Raw genomic sequence first — 24673 nt, 5'->3', positions numbered from 1 at the left:
ACGGAAATCTCTTGGCTTCCTGCCGAAGCATCTAGGGGATCAGCATCAATGTCACTTTTATTAATATACAGTCTGTAGCTTTAGGACAACAGTTGAATCATGATAACAAACAATAGACATACATAACCTTTTCACACTCTTCCAAACTACTTCTGATGTTTAACCCTTTAGCTGACGTATATTGTTGGATGGAAAGTTCATCACTTATTTCTTAGTTGGTAACTTTCTCTTTCTTTGCTTTCCATTTCTGGGTTTTGTGATAGCTGTGATCAGAGGTGACCAGTGGCAGACTTGTGCCATTTACAGGGACATTCTTTGGAGTCAATCTTATTACAAGCGAAGGGTGCCAGTTGCTGTTGCAATGGCGTTAAAACACCGGCAACGGACCGGCACCTCGCTCCCTTTGCGGCCCGCTCCAAGCTTGAATTCGCTGAATTTTGCTCTGAGTCCTATGGGGCTGCGAGCAATTTTCAGAGAATCCAGGCTGCCGTAAAGTGTGGCCACTGCCGCGATGACTCGCACCCGCAAGATCATCACGGCTAATAGAATTGACCCCTATGTCTTTGAAAAAATAAAAAAACAACAACATTCCATGGTTATATAATAACAGAACCTGTGCAGCCCGAATGCTTATTAGCCCCAATCTATGCAATGACGTGAATTACCTTTACTTTACTAATGGTAATACTGATCTGTATTTGCATCCAAATTTCCCTCTTTACAACCTAACCAGATATTTTGGTGATATGCCTTCAGGGCTGGATTCAGGTTTGTGGGGGTCCCCAGGGCAACTAAGTTGTGGGCATCTCTAGCAATAAAACTGTCAATATGAAATCCTGGCGAGGTTATTAAAAAGTATGTAATGTAAATACTGCCAGCACCACAAATGTGTTGAACACACTATAGTGCCCCCAGTTCACTTAATGACACACAGAAACCCCAGTTCACATTATGCTACATTGCCCCTCATGCTTGTGATGTAGCTACAGAGGTGTGAAAATTATTAGACTCAATGCCAGTTGTTTACATTTCATAGTTTTCTTGACTTACTGGCCACAAACTGTTTTGCAATGCAATGAGGTATTTTCATGTGTTACCTAAGATACTAGGGTGTCTATGTACTAAGCTTTGGAGACAGCTGAATAAAGTGGATGGAGATAAAGTACCAACCAATCAGCTCCTAAATTTCATTTTTCAAATATAACCTGTAAACCGATAGGAGCTGATTGGTTGGTACTTATCTCCATCCGCTATATCTCTCTCCAAAGGCTTACATAGACCTCATGGTCCTCTATTTTAAAAAATTGCAGCAATATGAAATTACTGTTCACCCAAATTTATAATGATCATCTGCAGGGACAGGTGCTACATACATAGCCTTCCCTGCGCTGTGTAAGAAGGGAAGTGATCGCTACTGTGCTTGCACGATCTACTAAAAAAGCATGCGCAGGCAGTCATTGCTGGGATGGGATCCTACAAATCCCTCTCCCTATAAATACTGCTGAGTGTAGCCTATAGGCTACAATGGTTCGCGCCATCTCCGATATCTGCTGTGGTCCCCCATGCATATATTTTGGGGAAACGTAATATTTGTGCAAATATTATCCTGCTAATATTAATTGACAAATAGACCCTGGCCTAAGGGGTATATTTATTTACTAAAATGCAGGTTTTTAGAAGTGGAGATGTTACACATAGCAACCAATCAGATTCTACCTATCAGGGTTGGACTGGTCCACTGGTGTACAGGGGAAATCCCCGGTGGGCCTCACTGCCTGGGGGCCCCATTCTCTAAGTGTCAATAATGGATCATGGATGCTTGGTTTTTATGGAAACTACATCAAAATTTGGCCTACTTCCAATCAAACTGGGTGGTCCTGGCACATCCCTTTCTCTTTCTTTGGCCAAATCCCTCTCTGGTGGCTGGCCACACCACTTTAGCTTGGACCCCTACCACTGTATTCCCTGGTGGGTCCTTCATGCCACAGTCCGACACTGCTACCTATTATATTCTAGAAGTTTTTACTGTAGATAAATGTTAAGTAGAACCTGATTGGTTGCTATGGGCAACATCTCCACTTCTAAAAACCCGCACTTTAGTAAATATACTCAGGGACGGTTCTAGGGGCGGGCTAAGAGGGCCGTCGCCCAGAGTGCCGCTCCCTAGAGGGCGCTGCCGAGTCCCCATAAAAAATATCTTTATAAAAGTATTAGTGGCGACCAGGGGCGGATTGGGATGCTGGGCCGGTCTCTTTTATTCTTTTTAATGGCCAGCAGCTGCCCTTTGCACACCCCTCCATTACGCTGGCTGCCACAATCATCTCTGTCTCTGACAAAAGGAGGGGTAAGCCGGATCAGGTCAGGAGTGATCACGTCCGACGATTCCCCTGCCTAGACAGGGGAGTGACAGGTACCAAGTTGAAGTGCAGGATACAGTCTTTAATTAGATGTATCACTCACTTCACTGTACCCTGCATAACCCAGGTCCGGAGATCCTGCGCTGCCACCCAGGTGGTTCTCCTCTCTTCTGTCAAGAAGAAAGCCCGGGCCACCATCTATTGAAACACATTATTTGGACAACTGCATCTGGACTTTCAGGGGTGACACAGCGGGACGCCGCTAGCCCTATACACATCCACCCCAAGGACTGGATCATCCCCCATATTTCCCACCAAGAGTTCACAGACAGTGCACTCTATCATAACCAATCATTATTTACAATTCAACCACTTAGCAGTTTCTTTCCATTGCAGACCATTGTGATTGTATATGTATTATTCACATGTTATTTTAACAATTAAATAATTAGATCTATTTTGATTATGCCACATTGTCCTTTCCACTTTGTATCACCGATTGTAGCATCTAGTCATGTGAGTTAGGCATTTGGCCTGAACCCAGCAGTATATAAGAGTTCAAAAGGGATAGCGCTGTTACTCAATTCTCTATACATTTCACACACAAACACAGAAAAAAAGAAGATTATTTTATTTTGTTGGAGCGCACTTTGGGGGCAACACCAGCCTTTAACAGACAAACGCACGCTTGTCGCTGCTGCTTTGAGGACAGTATCATATGCAGTGACAGTAGACTTGTCAGAAATTGTTAGCACGTCCTTCAGTCCGGACCAGATGTCCAAACCGGCCCTTGACTTATGACAGAGTCACACGCTAGGCGCTGCTACTGTGTTGATGCACGTGCGGCTACATCGCACACAATTCACAGACACATAAAAAAAAATATATATTTTTTGGAGCACTTTGAGGGTTACACCACCCTTTAACAGACAGGCGCACGCTTGTCGCTGCTGCTTTGAGGATGCAGGTGCGGCTACAGCCCACACAATTCACAAAGACAGAAAAAAAAAGAATAATTTTTTTATTGTTTGTGGAGCACACTTTGAGGATTACACCACCCTTTAACAGACAGACGCACGCTTGTCGCTGCTGCTTTGAGGATGCAGGTGCGGCACAATTCACAAAGACAGAAAAAAAAAGAATAATTTTTTTATTGTTTGTGGAGCACACTTTGAGGATTACACCACCCTTTAACAGACAGACGCACGCTTGTCGCTGCTGCTTTGAGGATGCAGGTGCGGCTACATCTCACACAATTCACAAAGACAGAAAAAAAATATTAATTTTTTTATTGTTTGTGGAGCGCACTTTGAGGGTTACATCACCCTTTAACAGACAGATGCACGCTTGTCACTGCTGCTTTGAGGATGCAGGTGCGGCACAATTCACAAAGACAGAAAAAAAAAGAATAATTTTTTTATTGTTTGTGGAGCACACTTTGAGGGTTACACCACCCTTTAACAGACAGATGCACGCTTGTCGCTGCTGCTTTGAGGATGCAGGTGCGGCACAATTCACAAAGACAGAAAAAAAAAGAATAATTTTTTTATTGTTTGTGGAGCGCACTTTGAGGGTTACACCACCCTTTAACAGACAGACGCATGCTTGTCGCTGCTGCTTTGAGGATGCAGGTGGAATCTAGATGGGATTTGGAACCGGGGACACTCTACCTAAATCAATTGTCTAAATCCCACTGCACTAATGGTGGATACCGGATGCACGTCTAACACCAACATAGCAGTCAAGGCCTCAGTTATACGTTTTGCTTCAGGATGACTGCTGTCGTACTTCATCCTCCTCGCTAGGGACTGTTGCAATTGTTTAGTAAAAGTATTGGTGTTCCTACTTCCTCTCTGGGATGATGAGCAACTCCCAGCAGCAGCAACAGCACTAGGAGCAAGTGGTTCTTGATCTTTCCCTATTTTATTTTTATCGGAGAAAGTTTGGTCCTCCATTTATGTTATATTGATATATATGTGCAGCTAAGGCGCACACAAACACAGAAAATATTTTTTTATTTTTGTTGGACACTAGTGCACTTTGTGGGTTACACCACCCTTTCATAAATGAGCCAGCCGGCCCTTTACTTATGGGACACAGGCGCACGCTTGGCGCTGCTCCTTTGTTGATGCACGTGCATCCACAGTGCACACAATTCACAAACACAGAAAATATTTTTTTATTTTGTTTGGAGTGCACTTTGGGGGTTACAGCACCCTTTAACGGTCAAGCCAGCCGGCCCTTTACCTATGACACAGGGCACGCTTAGCGCTACTTTGTTGATGCACATGCTGCAGCTGTGCACACAATTCACAAACACAAAAAAATATATTTTTTTATTTTTTTGGAGTGCACTTTGGGGGTTACAGCACCCTTTAATGATCAAGCCAGCCGGCCCTTTACATATGACACAGGCGCACACTTGGCGCTACTTTGTTGATGCACGTGCGGCTACTGTGCACACAATTCACAAACACAAAAAAATATTTTTTTTTATTTTGTTTGGAGTGCCCTTTGGGGGGTTACAGCACCCTTTAACGGACAAGCCAGCCGGCCCTTTACTTATGGGACACAGGCGCACGCTTGGCGCTGCTCCTTTGTTGATGCACGTGCAGCCACAGTGCACACAATTCACAAACACAGAAAATATTTTTTTATTTTGTTTGGAGTGCACTTTTGGGGTTACAGCAACCTTTAATTGTCAAGCCAGCTGGCCCTTTACTTATGACACAGGCGCACACTTGGCACTACTTTGTTGATGCACGTGCGGCTACTGCGCACACAGGGCCTGATTCAGACCCGGACGCAAGTGGCCGTTCGCACGTACGGCGTACGAGCGGGAAAATGTAAATTAAACCGCTCGCTCGTATTTTCGTTCGCAGCTAATCTTCCGCCCCATAGTCTCCCAACCCCTCCTCTAGCTAGCGAACGTTCGAAATAGCGACCGTCCGTCTCCTCTTTGGTTGCAGGGAACGCTCGCACAAGTCAATTCCGGAAGTGGCCTTGTCAGTTTTCGATTGCCTGCTATTTCATTCTGCCCACATACTTAAATCGATTAATAGCAATTAGTATATTCATTAGCTTAATTGGTATCTTTGCAATCCGTTTTTTTTAACAATGTCAATAAACTTTATTATTGTTCGTGTGTGTCATTCCTTCCGCAGAATACGTACGTTTGTACCTAGGGGATGGATTTTCATTTTCAAATTTTTTAGTTTGTTTGAATGCTACTATTGTTTTGCGTTAGTTTATATGCAGATTTTTCATCTCTATTAATATTATTTAAATTAGCTTACGCATGTCACTGCATCAAGCCTATCATAATTCACATTATATTTGTGAGGGTGTAGGTCACATGACTCATACAATAACCAATACAATGCGTTCTGTTATTTTTCAAAGTACATTAGCCAATCAAATTTTTCGGGGACCTTTATTAAAACAGTTTTTTGTTGAAAAAATCATTGCCATCATGAGAGCCGCAGCATTTACACGTAAACTCCTGGTCCTCACAGATGTGATGGACCGGAGAATCACCGATCATCCGGCCCCCATCACAAACCTCCGCAAGCGGCTCGCCGGCAGCGTAATTTGGGCTTCCGCCGCAATATCGGCCAGCTTGAAAACGGTGGTCGGATCTCCACCGCAGGTCCCCACGCCTTTTGGCCAATTTGCGGCTGCAAATTAGCGAAAGTAAGTGTTTTTTTGTAACATTTTAAATGCAAGCATACCTGCGTGTGCATGTTTTCCGTCTAGCCCTGTTTGTTTATTTAGGACATACCTGCATGTGCATGTTTTCCGTCTAGCCCTGTTTGTTTATTTAGGACATACCTGCGTGTGCATGTTTTCCGTCTAGCCCTGTTTGTTTATTTAGGACATATCTTCTTGTGCATGTTTTCCTTTTTTTTTTTGTCATTTTTAATTTTGGGGTGTGTAAATTGTTAACAAAACCAAAAGAAAAAAAACCTTAACATTTTTTATCCATCATTTAGGGGCTGAGCGCAGACTACGACGTCTAATCCGACAACGTCGTCGGCCTCGTCCCCTATCCCCCACTCCCACCCAATCCTCCTCTCCCCAACCTTCCCCAAATTCCCCCTCCACCCCAGACCGGCCAGTCCGTGAGGCCCCTCCCTCTCCTAATATTCCCATCCCTCAAAATTCACCCTCCCCTCCACCCCCCCCTCTCTTTTCATCACCCTCCCCTCCACCCACCCCTCTCTTTTCCTCCCCCTCCACACCTAGTCAAATATCCCCTCCTCCATCGGACCAGCACTGGCCCACCTCAGAGGAGGAAGATGTCGGGGCTACAGGACCAGGCATCAATATGACCGGTATGCTTCCCTTTTAAACTATGGTTGCTTTGGCATTTTTTGGTTTTTGGGTGATGTTGTCCTTTTGCTTGTGCATTTCCAATTTGTTAAGTATTTCTAATGTTTTGGATATATATCTTTGCAAAACAATGTCTAGGATGTTTTCCCCTTACACATATCACACATGTCCAAACACTCATACTTGTGTCTTTCTAGTTTACGGTACCAACAAATGTAGTGTTTTTGCGTACTTCGCCCCTTTTTTGGTTGTATTTTTATGTGTAATTTTTATAGTTTGTATTTTTACAATCTTTGTGTTTGCCATTACTTTGTTTTTTTTTACATTTTATATCTTTTTTTAAGGTATAGTCTGAATTTTAAGTTGTTTGGTAACATATAAATTAAGGTGTCAGTTTAGTAATCCACACTTTTTTTTTAACCCACAGAGGACCAGAGGCATTTGCAAGCAATGCAGGAAGGCTTGCACACGTTGAGGGGCCATGTCGTAGGGATGCTTGTGGTCCTGGATCACATTTTGGCGGTCCTGCGGCACTAATTTTTTGTTTTTTTCCCCCCTAAAAATGTTGTACAAAAATAAAAGATATTTTGATTTATTAAAGTCTCATTTCTTGTCTGTAAAAATTAGATTGTTTAACCTTACATAAGTCGACTATTGGAGCATGTTTTTTTAAGTAAGGTAAATTTGATTGTAGAAAGCTCAAGTAAGTATGTAAGCTGGCACATTAAACACCTAACAATACCATTAGGTTTGTAGAATTACCAGCATTTTTTTTTTTTTGGGTGAGTAATGTAAATATTAAATCAAACCTGCTTAGGCCTAGATTAGAAAACATACTGATTCACCATAATACCTTTGGTGTTTGTTTTTAGCCACAAAGCATGGTAAAATACTTTACAATTTAACAAATTACAGGATTAGCCATTAAGAAAGTTTGCCTTTTTTGGACCAGGTTACACTTGCTTGTAATTTACCAAGGAAAAGTCTTTTTAACGTAAACCAAAAATTTAATCCACACAAATAATAAACACAAAGTGAATTGTGACAATCAATTCATACAGTGAAAACACACTCCAAAAAACAACCAACACCAAAAAAAAAACAACAACAATCAAGAACTGTTTGAAGAAGTAGCAGGCCAACATGAATCCACAAATGAGGCGAAGAAATAATTGTTCCAGAAGTTATATCCAATGTGGCCACATGAAGACAATTTTTGGGATCAGGTAGTAGGCATCATTTTTTCGGGTAATTTTATGGAATAAAAGACACACAAAAAAAAAAAAATTTAAATTGGCCATTAAAATCTTACATGTCTACATTGTGTCAATTAACTAAATTTTTTACAATAATTACCTATAATATCTGGCCACCACATCATCGCGTATGGTCCCCCCACATACTGACCTCTGACCAACCTCGGGGGGTCCATCCTCAGGCAAGGCATCCTCTAGCTGCATTGGGACACCACTCCTTATGGCGATGTTGTGAAATATCCCACACAGGACAACAATTTTCAAAACCATATCCGGCAAATACATGAGGTCGCCACCAGAGCGGTGGAGGCATCTGAATCGGCCTTTTAAAAGGCTGAAACAACACTCCACCACCTGCCTGGTGGCTGTAAGTGTGGAATTATACTCACTTTGTGGCCCTGGTGTGGGAGCCAAATAAGGAGTGAGCAGCCAGGGCGTGCAAGGGTAACCACTGTCTCCTGTCAAAAGACAAACATCAGGACCATTGTGTAACAAGCTTTGCAGTGGTTGCAACAGAAGGTGTCAACTTACCCAGAAGCCATGCATCACCAGCTTGTAGGTTGTCTAATTTGTGCCAAATCCCTGATTGCCGGATGACGAAGGAATCATGAGCACTCCCGGGGAATTTGGCATTCAGGGACAGGATCTGGAGGGAGGCATCACATACCACCATTACATTCAGTGAATGAAAGTGTTTGCGGTTCCTAAAAATAGCCTCCAGCCTTGCTGGAGGCTGAAGTGGTATGTGAGTGCCATCCACAACCCCTATGATGTGTGGGAAGCCAGCTATTTGGTAAAAATTGGCCTTCGCCACATTAAGGGAACCCATATCCACTGGCATTTTAATAAAATGATGGAGGTGTTTAAAAATGGCCTCCATCACTGCCCTCAGGATCCTTGAAAAGGAGGATTGGGAGATTCCGGCAACTATTCCCACAGTGGTTTGAAAGGATCCTGAGGCACAGAAATGTAACACTGACATTATTTGCGTAAGTGGTGGTATTGCTGTAGGACTGTCAATTTGCCATTCAAGATCAATCTATTAATGAGAGAGTGTCTAGGATGATTTGTGGAGGAAGACGGTATCATCTTAATACCTCATCATCTGGCATTCCAAAAAGGGTGACACGTGTTCTATATATCTGGGGCCTTGCACGCCTACGAGGCCTACGCCTGGGACGAAGTTGAGGTTGGTCGGGTTCTGGAACCATGGCCAATATAATATGACCAACATCAACCTGAAATGGTAAGCCAGGTAGTTATTGTTTTAGACAAATGTGTAAAGAAAAATATTCTTATCTTTTTTAAGAAATCCAAAGATGCTTACAGGCCGGGGTCTTGTCATGAGTAGAACAACCTACATTTCAAAAGTAGAAAATATTTTTAGTTTTTTTTGGGAAAACTTGGATTGTTAACACATTTTTTAGGGTAAAAAAAAAGAAGGGAGCACACATTAGTTCGGAAAATCGCACACTACATTTAGTGGTAAAACATGATTTTACACTGAAAAAATAAAAACACATTAGTGTGCGAAATAGTACGCATTTTTTACAGTTAAATAGGGGGACATTAGTGCGTTAAATAGTACGCTACTTTTACAGTTAAAACAAGACACATTAGTGCGTTAAATAGTATGCTACTTTTACAGTTAAAACAAGACACATTAGTGCGTTAAATAGTATACTACTTTTACAGTTAAAACAAGACACATTAGTTCACTAAATAGTACGCTACTTTTACAGTTAACACAAGACAAATTAGTTCGCTAAATAGTACGCTACTTTTACAGTTAAAACAAGACACATTAGTTCGCTAAATAGTACGCTACTTTTACAGTTAAAACAAGACACATTAGTTCGCTAAATAGTACGCTACTTTTACAGTTAACACAAGACACATTAGTTCGCTAAATAGTACGCTACATTTAGTGGTAAGACATGATTGTTCCCAGAAAAAAAAAACATTACTGTGCAAAACATATGCTAAGAACAACACATCTAATTTGTAAAATCATGAAAACAAAAACACTTACCAAAACCAGACAAATATCCCAAAGTTCAAAAATGTCACTGGGGCAATGCCAAAATAACTGTAAAGCAAAATAAAAAAATATTACAAACATTTGTAAACTATTTACTATTATTTTTTACGGTGGTTTTTTAAAATACTTACTCAAAAAATCACCAAAAAAAGCCAATCAAAAAAATAAGCAACGGAAAATAAAGAAGCTAGAAATAAACCAAAAAAACCCACCAAAAATTTCCTCCATCTACTCAGTCAACAGCAAAACCTCAAAAATACGCCTACACCAAACCTCCAACAAACAACATGCCACATCGACTCCAGTCACACCAAGCCATAAATAGTCTTTATTTTCCCGCTCAAATTAAGGACGCACAATAGGAGCGCACAGTCAATGATGCAGCCGAATAATGCCAAATCGGTCTGCTGTAGTGAGACCTGAAAGTCCAAAATAACTACAGAGCAGCAAAGCACTGGCCAAGAGGTGCCAGGTAAGTATTTCTCTTTTTTGGGCTAAAGGATTATGTTTAACAATAATTTTGGGCAAATTTTACATTTAAAATTTGAATCCCATTTTAAAAAAAGGAGTGGAGCATGCCATGGAAGAGGCTGCTGGGCCTAGTAGGCCAACTAAACCAAAAGAAAAAAGGCAGCCACAATTCACAAGAAAGGAGATGGAGGTTTTGGTGCAAATGTGCAATGACAACCTGCCACAGGCACCAAGGAATATGGGTGCAAGTCAGAAATGGAAAAAGTGGGATGACATAGCCAGTGGTGTCAATAGGGTGGGTGACTGTGAACTTTCAACCCAGGAGGTCAAACGCCGGTACGTAAAACTACATTTTATTAAAAAGTGTTTACAGGTCCAAATACTGCAGGAATAATGCCAACTTTTTACCCCACAGATGGAGCGACTTCAAATATCGTCTTAAGCAAAAACTGGCTGATAGGGCTCGGCATGCAGGGTTGACAGGTGGGGGTCCCACCCCTGTGTCACTGGAGCTCACGGATTTGGAGGAGCTGGCCCAGGGGTGTGTGCAGGATGAGGAGTTGTTTGGCGTGTCGAACATGGATACCGACATGCCAGACTTTGCGGCTCCTCATGTTGCCCCAGGTAAATGTTGTAATGTTAACAACTCAGAAATGTGTTTGGGACAATATCTAGATTATAATGTTACTCTTTTCTCTTTTTTCTCACAGAAACACAGGTGGATGAGTCTGCTCCAGAGGGGAGCTTTGGCCGCAGAATTTCTGCTGGTTCTGCAGGGGAGGAAGCAGTAGATCCGGCTGTGGACCCTGTGGCAGACAGTCCAGGGCATTCCCCCTCGCAGGCAGTGGGCCTCCTCAGTGATCTCAATATTATAACGGATCAGCAGACCGAGATTCTGCTGAGGATGGACGCCAATCTGCTACGGGTGGCGGACGCCCTGGAGCAAAGAGCTGCGGCCAACGTGACCATTGCTATGGCCCTGGCGGAAAATACTGGGGCCAACGTGCGAATAGCAAATGCCCTGGAGCAGCTCGTTCGCCAGCACATGTTGGAGCCGGCCTCCCTTCCTGCCGGAACATCAGGACCCTCCACCTCTGGCACAACAACAGCCATCCCTCCAAATGTGCCTAGCCCTATGTCTAGTCCAGAGGCCACAACATCTGCCTCTGGCCAGGCCAGCAGAAGGACATGCCGGACCTGTTCAGGCTCCTTCCCTACCCCGGCCAAACGGGCCAAAAGGCGATGACAGCACTAGCTTATTTTCCCACAATCCTTCTCAGTGTTTGCCCCATATTCCTTAATGCCCAAAACCTCCCTCTCCTTTCTTGTGAATTTTTTAATAATTGTGTTTGTTTGTGGATTTCAAATGCCACTTATTTTGTTTGTGTGTTTTTAAAATCATTTGTTATTTGTTTTTACGTTATCAAGTTTTTTTTATTGCCCCAAAATTGGTTGAGAAATAAACCAAAAAAAAAATAAAAAATACTGTTGAAAATCTGAACAATTCTATTGTTAATTTATTTAAAAAAATGGTTAAAAGGTAATCCTGCAAACAACATTACAAACAATACCACGGAAATGTAAACATTATTTAAACATTTTTTAAGGGTTAAAAGCAATTTATGAGTTTTAATTAACACTTAGCAAAAAACAAAAGGACGATTGTTTTCTTGGGCCCTAAAAAATGAAGAAAAACAACAAACCTGCGTACAATATTGTTGCGGGAAAAGTCGAGCCTGACTCGGATCGGCCTCGGATCGGGGGGGCTCGGGGGGGTTCGGATTTCAGAAATCCGAACCCGCTCACCCCTAGTAAATACATAATTTTTTTTTTGCATGTAGGTAAATACTGTTTGCTTTTACATGTAGCCCACAAATATTGCACAGCTTTATTATTACTCTACAATTTAGATGTCAGTTTGGACACCTCCCTCCCAAATCTAAATCTCTCTGCACATTTTAAATATGCCCCACCTGCAGTGCAGCATGGTTTCACCAAGATGATCAGTTGACAGATATATCTCTCTCTATTCCCAACTCTGAATCAGGCCCTAAGTCCTCCAGGTATGCAGTCGGGAAGCCGGTGGACCTAATCCCGACAGCCGGCTTCCCGACTGCTTAATCCCGGCGAGGGTTAAATGACAGGCGTCTAAATCTAGATGCCTGTCATTTACCGATGCCGGGAGACTGGCGCCTGGCATCCCGATCGAAGGGACGCCGGGCGCCAAGCGCGGATAGCCGCGGGGGGGAGGGTTAGGTTTAGGGCTCCCGGGGGGACAGGGTTAGGCACCCCCCCGGGAGTTTAGGTTTAGGCTAGGGGAAGGGGGGGTTAGGCACCCCCATGGGGGACTTAGGTTTAGACAATGGGGAAGGGGGGGTTAGGTTTAGGCACTTAGAGGGGGGATTAGGGTTAGGCACTGGGGGGTAAGGGTTAGGGGAGGGAATTAGGTTAGTCAATACTTACCTTAGGGACAATCAGGATTTTCACCCATGTCGGGCAGCCGCTGTCATGATTCCAAAATTGTTTTCCAAAATTGTATATCTAGGTTTTTTCACGAAATTGTGAAATTTTTCTCTGTTATTTATTTAGGGAGACAGTGGGGCTGATAGTGTAGAGCAGGGGTTTCCAACTACGGTCCTCAAGGCAAACTAACAGTTCAGGTTTTAAGGATAGCCATACTTGAGTACAGGTGACTTAAATAGTACTTCAGTTATTTTGATTTAACCATCTCTGCTTAAGCCTGAAAATTACCAAAACCAGGACTGTTACTGTGCCTTGAGGACCAAGGTTGGGAATCACTGGTGTAGAGGGCTTACATGCACATGTGGCTCAAACCACTCCCAAAGACTTTTTCCGCCGACTCGGATCTGAAATCGAGGCAAAACGTCATCATCCCGCCTTCCGGGTCTCGCGGGTTTTGGATCCTATATAAGGTACCCGCGTCGGCGCCATTTTCTCACTCGGCTGTGGACTGTGAAGAGGGAGGGTGGGAGTTAGGGCTGGCTGGGCTGTGTAGTGTAGTGTAGTGCAGTGTAGTGTTGTGCTGCGCTGTGCTGCTGTTGTCCATAGGGGCTGTGTCCACTACTTCAAAGTCCATAGGGGCTGGCTGGACTGTGTTGTGCAGTCAGTTGTCCATAGGGGCTGTGTCCACTCCAAAGTCATGTGCAGTGTCCCAGTCCTAAAGGGGTGCTGTAGTGTTGTCCAGGGGGTGCTCTGTCCATCAGGGGTGCTCCCCCCAAGTGCAAAAAAAAATAATATTTTTTCTGTGTTTGTGAATTGTGTACACTGTGGCTGCACGTGCATCAACAAAGGAGAAGCACCAAGCATGCGCCTGTGTCCCATAAGTAAAAGACCAGCTGGCTTGTCCGTTAAAGGGTGCTGTAACCCCCAAAGGGCACTCCAAACAAAATAAAAAATAAAAAAATTTTGTGTTTGTGAATTGTGTGCGCAGTAGCCGCACGTGCATCAACAAAGTAGTGCCAAGCGTGCGCCTGTGTCCCATAAATAAAGGGCCGGCTGGATTGACCGCTAAAGGGTGCTTTAACCCCCAAAGGGCACTCCAAACAAAATTAAAAAAAAATTTCTGTGTTTGTGAATTGTGTGCACTGTGGCTGCACATGCATCAACAAAGGAGCAGCGCCAAGCGTGCGCCTGTGTCCCATAAGTAAAGGGCCGGCTGGCTCATTTCTTAAAGGGTGCTGTAATCCACTAAGTGCACTACTCTCCAGCAAAAATAAAAAAATATTTTCTGTGTTTGTGTGCGCCTTAGCCGCACGTATATATCAATATAACATAAATGGAGGACCAAACTTTCTCCGATAAAAATAAAATAGGGAAAGCTCAAGAACCACTTCCTCCTAGTGCTGTTGCTGCTGCTGGGAGTTGTTCATCATCCCAGAGAGGAAGTAGGAACACCACTACTTTTACTAAACAATTGACCCTCCAACAGTCCCTAGCGAGGAGGATGAAGTACGACAGCAGTCATCCTGAAGTAAAACGTATAACTGAGGCCTTGACTGCTATGTTGGTGTTAGACGTGCGTCCGGTATCCGCCATTAGTGCAGTGGGATTTAGACAATTGATGGAGGTAGTGTGTCCCCGGTTCCAATTCCCATCTAGATTCCACCTGCATCCTCAAAGCAGCAGCGATAAGCGTGCGTCTGTCTGTTAAAGGGTGGTGTAACCCTCAAAGTGCGCTCCACAAACAATAAAAAAATTCTTCTTTTTTTTCTGTCTTTGTGAAATGTGTGGGCTGTAGCCGCACCTGCATCCTTAAAACAGCAGTGACAAGCGTGCGTCTGTCTGTTAAAGGGTGGTGTAACCCTCAAAGTGCGCTCCACAAACAATAAAAAAATTCTTCTTTATTTTTCTGTCTTTGTGAATTGTGTGGGCTGTAGCTGCACCTGCATCCTTAAAGCAGCAGCAAAAAGCATGCGTCTGTCTGTTAAAGGGTGGTGTAACCCTTAAAGTGCGCTCCACAAACAATAAAAAAATTCTTCTTTTTTTTCTGTCTTTGTGAAATGTGTGGGCTGTAGCCGCACCTGCATCCTTAAAGCAGCAGCGACAAGCATGCGTCTGTCTGTTAAAGGGTGGTGCAACCCTCAAAGTGCACTCCACAAACAATAAAAAAAATCTTCTTTTTTTTTCTGTCTTTGTGAATTGTGTGGGCTGTAGCCGCACCTGCATGCTCAAAGCAGCAGCGACAAGCGTGCGTCTGTCTATTAAAGGATTACATCGGTGACAGCATCCAAGTAGGCATGTCAGACAGTCCGTACATGTACTGGCAGGAAAAATAGGCAATTTGGAGGCCCCTGTACAAACTGGCTTTATTTTACCTGAGTTGCCCCCCCTCCAGTGTGCACTCCGAAAGAGTGTTTAGTGCAGCCGGGAACCTTGTCAGCAAAAGGTGTAGGAGGTTGCTTCCACAAAATGTGGAGAAGATGATGTTCATAAAAATGAATTATCAACTCTTCCAGGGAGACCAGCCTCCAGAACGTACAGAGGGACCTGTGGTGGTGGATTCCAGCGGGGACGAGTTAATACTCTGTGAGGATGAGGATGTACACAACACTGAAGAGGGTGAGGAATCTGTGGATGAGGAATATGAGGACGACATCTTGCCTCCGTAGAGCCAGTTTGTGCAGGGACAGATTAATTGCCAGCTTGTTTTGTGGGGGCCCAAACGAAACAATCATTTCAGCCACAGTCGTGTGGCAGACCCTGGCGCTGAAATGATTGGTTTGTTAAAGTGTGCATGTCCTGTTTATACAACATAAGGGTGGGTGGGAGGGCCCAAGGACAATTCCATCTTGCACCTCTTTTTTTTCTTTGCATTATGTTCTGTTTGGGGCCTAGTTTTTCAAACTGCCATCCTGTCTGCCACTGCAGTGCCACTCCTAGATGGGCCACGTGTTTGTGCCGCCCACTCGTATCTCTTAGCATAGTCATCCAGCTACCTCGGTGCAACCTTCTGGACATAAAAACACTATTGTGAGGTGTGAGGTGTTCAGAATAGACTGGAAATTAGTGGAAATTAAGGTTATTGAGGTTAATAATAGCATAGGAGCAGAAAAACCCACAAATTCTGTGATTTTAAATGTTTTTATGCTTTTTTAAAAAAAAATACAGATCCAAAACACAAAACCCAGAACCCAAAACACGGAAGGGTGGTTTTGGCAAAACCAATCCAGATCCAAAACACGAAGAAAGATCCAGATCCAAAACCAAAACACGAAAAGTGGCCGGTGCACACCCCTAATTAGTACACTACTATAACTAAGTCATCTCAAGTATTAAAATTGTTAAAAAAAAATCTACATGTGCAAGACCCTTTTACATGTAAGCCTTACATGGGAAAATACACGTGGAGAATGCACTGTACTAGCCCAAGAAACTCAGGGTGAGAGGTAGGTGTCTGTGCAAAACAAACCCCACTATATCCCACCACCCCACAGTAAAAGAGGGTTCATATAATGCATCCTTACCTACTATCTGGCTGCACCTTCCGGGAGGGAGCAGACAGATCGGCATGACTGGGGGGGCGGGCGCAAACAGGGACGGAGCCACGCAATCACGTCATTTTGGCCCCATCCCTGCTACACACTGCCAATATTATATATTGTGAAGCAGGGGTCAGGGTCAAAATGACGCGATTCCACGTGAATCGCGTCCCCAACCACCCCGCTGTGGGACTTTTATATGTAATTGCAGTGGGATAGGAGGGGTCGGCGGCAGCCGGGAGGCTTGCCTGCCTTCCCGGGAGGTCGGGAGCAGCACCCGATTTTCGGGAGGCTCCCGACCAAATCGGGAGGGTAGGCAAGTATGATAATGTTAACTAGAGTTTGGCCTAAAACTCTCCTTGGCCATAGTCATCGATTCAGTGAACCAATCTCCTTACGGTTAGGCCTACTACTGGTATTGAATGAACTACATCCAACCTGAACATTTGTTTATACCTGACCTTTATTTGACTGTTATTAGGCTATGCTGGAGATAACATACCAAATGCACTCATCTTTACTTAGTAGGTAATCCAACCCTACAGTATATACCATTTGCCTGTTGGTGCAGTGGAAGGTCATATTTTAAAAATACAGCTCTTGCAAAGCAGAAAATATTCCACTTTGAAACAGATCCAGAAAATCTTTTAACATTACTATGTGCATCTCTAAACACACATAATGAATAGCTGCCTGTTATTTCTATAGCTGCATCCTGTACGGGAGGAAATGAAGCGAGGATAAGCAAATCCCTGATATATCAAACCTTCTGGATTTCACAAGAACTGTCTCCAAAGTTTTGTTCTTTTTTTTTAACAAACTGAAACCCTGCAGCCACTCCCTTTCTGCTGATCATGAATCATTACCCGGGCCCTGAGTGCTTATTTTTTTCTTTTTCTTTTCCAAAATGAAGAACGCTAAGTCTCATTCCAATTTAGAGTTTGGTTCAGTCATGCATATGGCAGTTGTTGAGGTTGTGACCAAAGACTGTTCATTCCTATGTGAAAGGACTGTGGGAAGAAGTCCTTAAGGACCAGTAAAATGACGGAGAGCCTCATTTATTAATCTCTGATGAAAAACATGCTTCTGTTGACGCAGTGGAAAAAAATAAGACAGTCTTCATTCTGCTCAATAGCTGGCTCGGGAGAAAAAGAAGCTGAGAGCTGGGCTTCTGGCAAAGGAGTTTTCTACATTCACGACTGCCAACTCCTACAAAGAGGGAGTTATGTAATGTTCTTCTATCAGGAATCTGAACTTAAAAAACACTTCATGATGTTTCATGCTGTTCGTGCCGAAGTAATTGTTTCAAATAATGGAAAGGCCTGTATCAGCTCAATTCAGCTGTCACACTTCTTTTGACACAGCTTCAATATATTCAGGGTTTTTTTTATGACATTTCCTGCTTATACTTGTTAGGGCTGCTTGTTATAGTTTCTGAAGGCTGGAAAGCTAGGAAGACTTTTCAAAGCTTCAAAACCTGTGTTTAGGAGGTTATCTTGCTGCAGAGAACTGCAAGACTTAGCATGTTGCACAATTACATGATTTGTGGTATTCATTACAAGGGTTGATGCTGTGAATGGACTTTTTAAATCTCACATTATCAAAACTTGTTTAGAGGCAGGCCTGTGCATTATTATAGAACTTGTAAAGGTGGAGAGGTTCTGAGGTGGGGGGGTAATGTCCCTTTGGGCCACTCGGGCATTATAAGATGAGAGCTGCCTTTGAGGATTATTATTATTATTATTCTTTATTTATATTGTGCCCCAAGGTTTTGTAGCTCCTTACGAAGTGCATAAATAAAAACAGTATGAACAAAACAAGAAAAAAAAGAGACTTAGGGGTAAATTTACTATTGGTCGATTTGCAGCACGATTTGAGGAGTGATTTAGCACTTCTGAAATCGACTCAAATCGCATGCAGTGAAAAACGTTTTTTCACTGCATTTACTATGAGTCGATTTGTTTTGCGATTTGCAAAACAAATTCGATTTGAGTCGGTTTTGAAGAGTGATTTGTTGTTCGATTTGGCAAGTTCATGTCCAAATCGAACGGCATATCACCCTTCAAAACGAACTGCAAATCCCCGACACAACGAACTGCTTCATGCTTTCACTTTCAGCATGAGCAGTTCGTTCTCACACAGATACATGCAGACATCAGTGAGATCTGCCTGTAAAAAGTACTGTAAATAGATAAATAAAATAAAAAACCGTGCGGTCACCCCCTAAATCAGAACCAGCCCCGGACTACTGAAACCCAGTTCTGGTTGACTAAGTACAGGGAAAAAATTACGTAGGGTCTCCCTGTTCAAATCGAAAGCATGAAGCAGGTCTATAGTATTGGGGATTTGAAGTTCGATTTGAAGTCCGATTTTGAGGTCGATTTCAAATCGAATGATAGTAAATAAGGGTTTTGTGTGTTGGGCAATGTAAAAGTATCAATGTTTTTCCGATGGTCGATTTGAGGGCGAATTGAGTCCAAATTCGATTTGAAGTCCGATTTTACATGCGATTTGGCCTTTAGTAAACATTTAAAAGCAAAATCGAAGCCAAATCGAATGAAAATTGCAACTCAAATCACTGAATATGCCAAATCGACCTTTCGTAAATTTACCCCTTAGGGGTAAATTTACTAAAGTGAGATTTTTAAGAAGTAGAGCATACTTGCCTACCCTCCCGATTTGGTCGGGAGCCTCCCAAAGATCGGATGCCGCTCCCGGCCTCCCGGGAAGGCAGGCAAGCCTCCCACAAGCTGCCAACCCCTCCTGCCATCCCCCGCAATTACATGAGAGTCCCCGGAAGTGGTGGTGCCAGTGACGCATTCACGCCGAATCGTGTTATTTTGGCCCCACCCCCTGCTTCACAGGAAGGGGCAGCCAGAATGTCGGCATCTCTGAGTAGAGATGTTGCCCATAGCAACCAATCAGATTCTAGCTATTATCTTCTAGAAGGTGCTAGTTAAATGTTAAGTAGAATCTGATTGGTTGTTATGGGCAACATCTCCACTTCTGAAAACTGTCACTCTAGTAAATTTACCCCTTACAGTACAAAATATTGCTGAACATGGACTACAATGTTAAAAAAATACATAGCTGCATCAGCAGTCATTGGGCCTGATTCAGAGTTGAACGCTATGCCGATTTTCACGTGCTTGAGTGATTATTTGATGGTCTGTGCATGCGTCACAGCTGCATTGCGCTCACGTGGTGAATGAATTGCAATCGAGCTCGCTGTGAAAATTCACTTGCAATTGATTGACAGGAAGAGGCCATTTTGTGGGTGGTTATGGGGCGTTCCTTCCATAATGTGGGCGTGTCCTGTGCGCGCTCTAGCCAGCGTCTGCAATCACGAACGCAGAGAGCAAAAGCTCCAACGTTTCAGTTACTGCAGCCATTTTCAGTGACCATAGACTCACTCGAGGAGTCAATGTTTTGAGGATCTACGTCCAATGCCGCGTTTGTGTAAGCAGTTGAGGGCAGCTGCGAGGGTACCGGTGAGTGTCTCAATACAAATTCTGCCGCCTGATGCATTAGCATATCTTACCAATTGCTAAGCGGCAGAATTCACAAATGCTTTGCATTATCATGCGACTATGAATCAGCCCCGTAATACACAAGTAACAAGTGCAGACTGTACCTAAAGGTTGGTGCCGTTGTTGGCAGTGGGGAGGAGATGATGGTATAATTGAGGGAAGGAAAAGCACATGAGGGAAGAGGGCCCTCCTCACTGTCGCTTACAACCCAAAGAGGATTTGCTAAGTCTCTCTCATTGCTATATAAAGTACACATCAGGGGATGCAGTCAAAATCCCGGTGTGCGGGATCCTGGCGCTTAGAATATCGGTGCCGGAATACTGACACCTGTCAGAATCCCAGCTCTGGCATCCCGAAGGTAAGTAGCAGGTTGGGGCAAGGGTTAGACACTAGGGGGAGGGTTAGGGTTAGGCACTTGGGGGAGGGTTACAGTTAGGCACTAGGGGGAGGGTTAGGTTTAGGGTGCGGGCAGGGGGAGATTAGGTTTAGGTACTAGGGGCAGAGGTTAGGGCCCAGGGAGGGAGGGTTAGGAAGAGAGGGTGGGTTAGGATACCCACCGATAGGTGTCGGTACCCTACCCCTGTTGGGATGCCAGTATTGAGCGCTGGCATCCCGTACCCAACCCCTCAGCAGTGCTTGATCACAGTATATTGTATCGCCACCTACTATAGTTTGAAGGAATCTATCACCTGCAAATTTTCGTTGTTTTAGGGAATAGGATTGCCACCTAGCAACAGTTGGTGGACTTGGCAGCAGGCATCCTGATTCTCAGCTGAAAGGCAGGGGAGTGACATTTTTTCATCACTAACCAGCCAGCACTAACAGGGAAGCTACAGTACTGCTCACTGAATCAGATTTTAAGAAGCTTACTGGTAGCAAACTAATAACTAGAAACACCTTCGGGTTAATATCATGTGTGTTTGAAATCAACACAAATAATGTTCGCAATCTATGTTTGAACCGAGTGAATAGTTTATTTCGGTAAACAGTACTGGTAGACCTTGTGAAAGGCAAACCCTGGAAAGAATTATATATATATATATATATATATATATATATACTGTATGTGTGCTGAGTCTGCTCACCCCCCTGTGTTTTGGCTTTGCAAAACCACCCTCAAGTGTTTTGGTTTTGAATCTCGGTATTTTGTTTAAAAAATTTATAAAAATTCTGAACCAGGGGATTATCAGAACTGCGACTCGAAGCTGTCTGGTTTCATGAAATTTGGGTGGATTTGGATTTCTGGAACCGAACCGCACATCTCTAATATATATTCATCTGTTGCCGGAGTCATCATATCCAAATGCTATGTTTCAGCCTTTCCTATGGTTGTAGCAGCCTGCGTCTGAATGAGAGTCACTATGACACCCACTTCCAGCATCTGTGAACGCTGTAACTGACACCACCAGTGATTCATGACACACCACCATCAGTGCACCATCGACACTTGCTCCAGCTCTTTGGCAGGTGCAGTTTCTCTATCTGAACATGGCCTCGTTGGCTGTATTTCTGCTTCTCAGAATGCAGCCGATTTCTCTGATACGCCCATGACACTTCCATGAGATGGACTTTTCCTTTCTTGCATTCACTTCAGACCACCTCTTAGGAATGCACATCACTGTTCTGCCCCATATCTGATACCGTCTGTCCCGATAGCAACAGCATCTCTATGTGTACACTCTGTGTAATGTCGCCGTTGTAGGGATTTTCTACATTTTTTGCATGCGCACTGGCAACAAAAACGTTCAAGTAGAAGAACATCAGCATTGCGTTCGAATTGCATGCACCTCTGAATTAGGTCCTACTGGTTATATTTATCAAAGTTTGATTTTACATTCGATTTGATGTTCGATTTAGCTCACCTCAAATTGAATGTACAAATTTGAATGTACAAAAGAATCCTTTTCTAAATCAAATTCGATTTGGTTCGATTTTGAACAGTGATTTGATGTTGGATTTTGCATGCACATGTACAAATCTAACACCAAATCCTATTCAAAATCGAACTTCAAATCCCCAAATGAATAGACCTGTTTCATGCTTTCAATTTTAGCATGAGCAGGTCTGATTGACACAGATACATGCATAGATCAGTGAGATCCATGCATGCATCTTTGTGTGAAATGCTTGTAAAGTGTTACTTTTTTGAAAAAAACGACGTGGGGTCCCCCCTAAAAGAACAACCAGCCCCGGACTTTTCAGAGCCAGTCCTGATTGTGAAAGTACAGGGGACAAAAGACATAAGGGTCCCCTGTATTTGCCATAACCAGCACTGGACTCTCTCTAGCGGGGGTGCAATGCCACAGCCAGGAGATCCCTTTCACCAGGTCCCCCGGCCAAAGCATTACACCTGACAGCTAGACCGGGGATCACTTGGGAGGTGGGCACCACCCCAATAAAGGGGTCCCCCTCTCCAGGACACCCCAGGCCTGGGCTGATTGCCCGGGCCTATCATCGGCACCAGGTTGATTATGTAAAGTGTGGTGTAAAAATAGAAGTGATAACTTTGTCTTTAACAGTAGAACTACAGATCCCAGGAAGTCTTCCGCGCATGCTGGTACTTGGAGAATCATAAGTACCAGCATGTGGGGAATTAAGGGCCCGCTGGTACCTGTAGTTCAACCTTTAAAGAAATGTTAAGATAAAGATAATACACACACACCATGAAAGTAAAAAGTTTATTACACACATACACACTCACACATACCTACAACACCTGGACAGGTCCTCTTCTACAAGTAGGCATCCAGCATCTTCTTAAAACAAAACAACGAGGAGCTTGACCCACAAACTTAGTACCGTCCTCTAAGGACATTCGATTTTCCTTTTAGTAAATCAAAATCAAACATTACTAAATATACCCCTAAATGTCTTGGAAGAGTAACCAATAGTAAGCAACAGTTTTGTAAATTTCAAAGGATGGGATGGGCGCTGTTGCTAGGTGGCAATCCTATTCCCTGGAACAATGGAAGTTTGCAGATCATAGATTCCAGCAATTCACAATTTGTTCTTCCGGAGATTGCCACCTGGTGGGCAGACTACCACACACCTCTGGTGCTCTGAGAAACCTGATCTTATTTTCATCGTAAGTATCCAATAATACTGTGCCTTTGGACTGCATTGCTGACCAATTAGCAAAATGAGCTTTGTGCATAAATATTTGTATGGTGCCTTCATTTTGGAAAAGCCTCTTAAAAAGTGGCCTTCAAACTGAGTACTGCCAAAACCTGCACTGCAGTCACAATCCCTTCAAGTTGAGAGTATGTCAGAGTGTCCAGCTAACTGGAGGGTATAGGGGGTAAGGTCCCTGGTCAATGGTGTATTTATAATGGATGTTTTGTGTGCTGTGCACACAGGCACCTAGGTCCAGGAGGGCCCACACCACACACCATGCACCCATATATAGTTATACTTACCTCTCCATAGTCTCTTGTGTCCCGCCATCTGCAAGCGGCCCATAGATGCAGAGCAGCAAAAATCACAGGGAAATGGCGCGGTGGTAATTTTCCTGGTGATTTGGGCATGCGCAATAGGGATGTCCCCAGGAATAAGGCACAGGTGCCATTTTCCTGGAGACTTGCACATGCACAGTAGACATCAAGCAAGAGTCTACTGTACTGCCAGAGAGGAGGAGGCACACACAGAAGCTGCACATGGGCTTTCTTCTCCCTTTTTTTGGGCTGCACCCACTCTGTGGACTGCCATCCGACGCACAATTAGGGGTAAATTTACTAAGATTCGAGTCTGATCGAGTTTGTTTGTTATTTAAACTGGATTTGCATCGCCGAAACTCGGGTGATTTTCCCGTTTTTAAACTCGCAAATTTCTAAGAAGCGAGTTTAGCTGAAACTGAGTTTTCCGATGGTGAAGCAGATCGAGATTTCACCCCTGAGTAGCAAGTTTAGATGAGATTACTCACCCGAGATTGCAGTGTTTTCTCTCTGCAAAACTCTCCCGAGCAAGCAGCCTGCACATATGAGTGAGATATGTGAAGGTTGCTTGTGTGTTATACCTGTTAAAGAAGTGTTAAATTTTTTTTTTAAATTACTTACGGTCCCATCCCAAAAGCATAACCAGCCCTGGACTGCTCAGCCAGTCCTGGTTCCAAAAATTACGGGGAACAAAACAAGTAGGGTTCCACCGTAATTTAGGAACCAGCACCTGGCTGCAGGGCCAGTGCTTGTTTTAAATATATGAGGGGGAAAAATGCATTGGGGTCCCCCTATATTTAAAACCAGCACCGGACCAAAACCCAGGAGACCCTATTACTGGGCCAAATCATTCACACCCCAAGCCGGTCAGCCCAAGCCAGGGATCTCAGGGGAGGTGGGGACCCCCACAAGAAGGGGTCTCTCCTCTCCCAAAACCCCAGGCTTGGTTTGAAGCCTGAAGCTCTTCCCCGCACTCCTGGGCTGTAGGTACGGGGGAAATAATGTGTTATAGTTATAAACTATTGTATTTTACAGTGGAACTACAGGTTCCAGCATGCCTGCCCTTTTGCACTTGTGGAACTACAGGCAGGCGGACGGCACCCGTACCTCCACTGTAAAATAAATAGTAAAAAAAGGACATTACACACACACCGTAGACAGTATAACTTTATTACACACCTACCTCACTCACACATACTTACCTGTTGCCAGCTGGTCGGTCCCCTTGTCCCATGTAGAATCAATTTGGAAATACC

The sequence above is a fragment of the Taudactylus pleione genome, unplaced genomic scaffold (genome assembly GCF_031769625.1).
Source record: "Taudactylus pleione unplaced genomic scaffold, aTauple2 ptg000201l, whole genome shotgun sequence".
Classification (NCBI taxonomy): domain Eukaryota; kingdom Metazoa; phylum Chordata; class Amphibia; order Anura; family Myobatrachidae; genus Taudactylus; species Taudactylus pleione.
The sequence above is the reverse complement of the archived record's forward strand: the minus strand, read 5'-3'. Positions refer to the sequence as shown.